This window comes from Arachis ipaensis, chromosome B02 (genome assembly GCF_000816755.2).
Source record: "Arachis ipaensis cultivar K30076 chromosome B02, Araip1.1, whole genome shotgun sequence".
NCBI classification, from domain to species: Eukaryota; Viridiplantae; Streptophyta; class Magnoliopsida; order Fabales; family Fabaceae; genus Arachis; species Arachis ipaensis.
In genome coordinates this window covers 77,711,929-77,716,963 of record NC_029786.2, presented here as the reverse complement: position 1 = coordinate 77,716,963, position 5,035 = coordinate 77,711,929, and the positions used below count along the sequence as shown (strand labels likewise).

Genomic DNA, 5,035 nt, shown 5'->3' with positions numbered 1-5,035 from the left:
GGAGAGATAACAAGATCATGCTAATTCCTAGGCTAAATGTGACAAAAGGTTATCAAGATGCTCTAAATTCAATACAAAACAAACCGTCAAATTGGGGTTTGTCAAATATCTCAACAAAATGGTAGAGCTAAACACAAACATTGTCAAATTCTTGACTATATATATTCGTGCAATACTTCTTTCTTCTTCTTCTTGTCCTAAACGTGTTTGGGGTGAAGCTATTCTCGCTGCTGCCCATGTTATCATCGTCTTCTTTCCTCCATTCTAACTAATATCACTCCTTTTGAGCGTCTCTATAATACCTTACCAGACCATAGTTCGCTTAGAGTTTTTGGTTGTGCTTGTTTTGTTCTCCTTCATCCCCATCAACATAATAAACTTAAATCTCGTGTTTGCCTATGTTGTTTCCTTGGTTATGGAACTGAACATAAAGGTTATTATTGTTGAGATCCTATCTCTTGCTGAATCTGCATATCTTATCATGTTGTCTTCTGGGAACATCACATGCTTTCGAGTTTTTCCTTCTCTTAGTCAATTCCTTTTACCCATTCACCTTTCCTTACTAATCCTAGTATTGATCTTTTTCTTAGTGATGATAATACAAACACTGTGAAAAGTTCACCTCCTGAGCCTCTTATTCATGTACCGTCTACTATTCTTGATGATCCAAGCTCGAACAATGATCCTGTTCTTGTGGTCCTTCCTCCTACGTCCACTCGCAGTACTATGGTAAGAAATTCACCTCCATATTTTTGTGATTATCATTGTTTTAATACTATCCTTCACATTCATGAACCTAGGTCATACAAAGAAGCTTTTAAAGATTCAGATTGGTAGCAAACAATGTAGAAAGAAATTCAGGCATTAGATAAAGCACACACTTGGAATTTGGTTAAATCTCTTAATGATCAGGAAGTTGTAGGCAACAAATGGGTATACAAAATCAAGACTCGCTCAGATGGCTCTATTGAGAGATATAAGACTCATTTGGTTGCTCAAGAATGCACTGAAGAGTATGGTATCGATTACGAAAAATTTTTGCTCCTATTGCTCGACTCACATCTGTTCGAGCTCTTCTTGCAATTGTTGTAGTTAGCAAATACTACCTATGTTGGATGGTTGTGAAAAATAATTTTCTCAATGGCAACTTGAAAAAGAAATTCTACATGAAACCTGACGATCGGATTCCTACCGGTAAAGAATTTTATAAGAATATAATCACATTGTAAGTATAACTTCTAGACCGAGAAGAAATCCTTTCGTACAAAAGTTTGGTTGTCACAAGTAACAAAACCCAATAAAATTTATAACCGAAGTATTGAAATCTCGGGTCGTCTCTCAAAGAATTGCAAGGAAGTATGAATTATTATTGGTTATGGAAAAAGGTATATTTATGGGTTTTTAAAATAAGGAACAAGTAATTTAAATGGCAAGAAAAATAAATTAATAATTAGAAAAACTTTTGACAAGGTATGAGAACTGGAAATCCCATCCTAGTTATCCTTATCAGGTATGATGAGAATTGGTATTGCTCCCACTTAGTTAACCCTTACTAAATAAAGGAAAGTCAAGTGGACTAATCAATTTGATTCCTTAAGTACTAGTCAACTCCTATGGAAAGACTAGCTTTAGAGGGATCCAAATTAATCAGCAATTTCTAATTTTCAATCAACAGCTAAGTTTGACAACTCAAGTGTCACCAATTACTCAACCCAAGCCAAAAGGGAGAAAAATCTAAATTATTTATATCATAAATAGAAGAAAGTAAATCATAAATCTGAAATACCTCAAATTGCATTAAATAGAATATTCAAATCTAACATGAAGAGTTCATAAGCCAATTTGGCTAAATAAGTAATTACCAAGAGAAATAGAGCAACTAAAGTAATAGAGTAAATAAAAGTAGAAGAGAAACTAAAATAAAAGAACATTGAACCTGGAATGAAGAAATAACCATAAACTAAGAGAAATCCTAATTCTAAAACCTAAGAGAGAGGAGAGAGCCTCTCTCTCTAGAAAACTACATCTAAAACCTAAAATTGTGAATATGAATGTTGTAGAATGAATGGATGGATTCTCCCACTTTATAGCCTCTAATATGTGTTTTTTGGGTCAAAAATTGGGTCAAAAACAGCTCAGAAATCACCCCCAGCGATTTATGATACGTACAGGTCGCTGCAAAGTCACGCGTGAGCGTCGTCCACGCGTGAGCGTCGTCCACGCGTGAGCGTGGATTGGATTTTTGCCAGGTCACGCGTGTGCGTGATCCACGCGTGCGCGTCGCCTATCTTCAGGGCAGCTATGGAAAATTATATATTTTTGCGAAACCCTAGATGTTAGCTTTCCAACGCAACTAGAACCGCCTCATTTGGACCTTTGTAGCTCAAGTTATGACCGTTTGAGTGCGAAGAGGTCAGGCTGGACAGCTTAGCAATTTCTTCAACTTCTTGTATTCCTTCCACTTTTGCATGCTTCCTTTCCATCCTCTAAGCCATTTCTGCCCTGTAATCTCTAAAAACACTTAACACACATATCACGGCATCGAATGGTAATAAGAGAGGATTAAACATAGCAAATTTAAGACCAAAGAAACATGTTTTCAATCATAGCACAAAATCAGGAAGGAAAAATGTAAAACATGCAAATCATATGAATAAGTGAGTAAAGAATTGATATAAACCACTCAATTGAGAATACGATAAACCATAAAATAGTGGTTTATCAAAACCTCCTCTGAAACAGTCTTGTTCTCCTAATAAAGTTTATCTCTTTTGTAAGGTACTCTATAGGCTTAAGTAAGTTTCTCAAGATTGGTTTGAAAAATTTAACAATATTGTCTACAACTTCCGTTTCACTTGTAGTCCTCATGAGAATTCTGTTTTCTCTCACAAGAGTGATAAGGGTGTTGTTCTCCTACGATTATATATTGATGACATGATAATTACTGAAGACGATGTTGATGGCATCACTGATCTTAAAACAAGCCTCCACCACTACTTTGAAATGAAAGATCTTGGATCTCTTAATTTTTTTTGGTCTATAAGTTATCTCGTCAAATGATGGCATCTATTTTTCTCAAGCAAAGTAGGCATCTGATCTTCTTACTCAGGCTGGGTAACTGATAGTCGCACATGATCTACTCTTCTTACGACCAATGCTCACTTTACTTCTATGGATGGAACTGATTTGGACAATCCCACTTTTTACATACAGTTGGTTGGTGGTCTTGTGTACCTCACTATTACTCGACCAAATATTTTCTATGTTGTTCATGTTGTTAGCCAGTTCTTATCAACACCATACATTACTCATTATGTTGTTGTTCTTTGGATTCTTCGCTATATCAAGGGTACTATGTTATAAGGTCTTCATTTTTTTTCTTAATCTTCTTTAACCCTTGAAGCATATTTAGATGCTGATTGGGTTGGTGACCTTACTAATCTTAGTTCTACAACTAGTTATTATTTGTGCTTCGGTGACTCTCTTGGCATGCCAAGAAACAAACTTTTACAACTGAATCAAGCATTGAAGCAGAATATTATGCTCGGGCTGACACTTTTGCTGAAGTCGTTGCAATTCATTGGCTTCTTGAAGATTTAGAGGATACTCACTCTTCCCCTATTGATCTCTATTGTGATAACAAAAGCTCTATTTAAATTTTCCATAATAATGTCTTTCATGAGAGCACTAAATACATTGAGAATAATTGTTATTTTGTATGGAAACAATTTTTTATTGGTGTTATTTGTCTAATTGTTGTTAGGACTATAGATCAGATGGCTGATATCTTTATCAAATTCTTCATCCTACTTGTTTTTGGAGTCTAGTGTCTAAATTTAAAACGGCCTCTTTAATTCCTATTTGAGTGAGTTTGAGGGAGATGTTAGAATATAATATCTGATTAGGTTGATTAGGTTTAGGTTAATAAAAGTTGTTAATATTAGTTGATAAATTAGTCGAGTAGTAGAGTTGTTAAAATTATTGTTAAAAGTTTTTTGTATAAATAATCTCCTACTTGTATCAATGAAACACACAACATACAATAATACATTCTTATTCTTTTCTTGTATATCTATCAATGTTGTGTCCTCATCTCCTGCGACGTTAGCTTCCCTGTCAAGGTGGTTGCGGTGATACCCATTTTGCCCACGGTGATGCTCGCTGATTCCCTACGATGCTGCCACACTTCAATCGATGATTGTCGATCGGTCATTGTGAGTTTGATCAGTGATTGCCGCCGGGGGATATCACCACCCAGTTTTGGGGAAAGCGCATAGCCAGGAGAGGTTAAAGAACAGTAGTACTTTTTTTCATGCATGGAAGACGAGTCTTTTCTATTTCATGTTAATAAATTTTCCTAATTACAATGCTAATCAGACCACATATATTTTCCATCTCTCTTTATTGATTTTACCGTCTTTACTCATTAATATCTTCAAACCTAAGTCAAACTCGTTCTTTTATTCCACGTGTAAGTCAATAATTGGTGTAATTAAGACTAGTCATTATAGCCACCAAACAACACATGCCACCACGCACAGGCCGCACTTTCATAATATGTGTGTTAAAGAGTAAACATTTTAAAAATATTGTAAAAAAATTACAATATTTTTTAAAGTCATTAAAGATAATTTTTTTATATTTTTAATATTTTGAATATAATAATTTAAAATTTTTTGTTATTATATTTTCAAAATGTATTTTATGATACAAATGAGCTAAATGCTATTATTATTGGAGAACTAGTTAAACATAAATTCAGGTTATTATAAACAAGCATCTTTTTTAACCATCTCTAATTTGTAAGTTATTAATTTGGATACTCAAGTTTTTAATACAAGAAATTCTCTATTTTTTTACTGAATATAAAAAGACTCGAACCCGTAACTTTTTAGATGAGTATAAAGAGACTTATGCCATTTGAGGTATAAAGGATAGTTAACATACATGAATAAAGGATGTAACACAAAGATAGTATTTTTCTTTTTCATTGAAAAACAAGTCCCCATAAAGATAAATTTTCTCCCCTTTAAGA

The 5,035-nt window shown here is 34.1% G+C and overlaps 1 long non-coding RNA gene across 1 annotated transcript in view; it reads right to left on the bottom strand.

Annotated features, from left to right (window-relative positions):
- The window catches only part of LOC110267846, a 7,150-nt gene continuing 2,482 nt past the window's right edge, over positions 368-5,035 (bottom strand). Inside the window, exon 4 of the long non-coding RNA XR_002355784.1 lies at positions 368-378. This is a non-coding gene — a long non-coding RNA (uncharacterized LOC110267846). The remainder of the gene's footprint in view (positions 379-5,035) is intronic.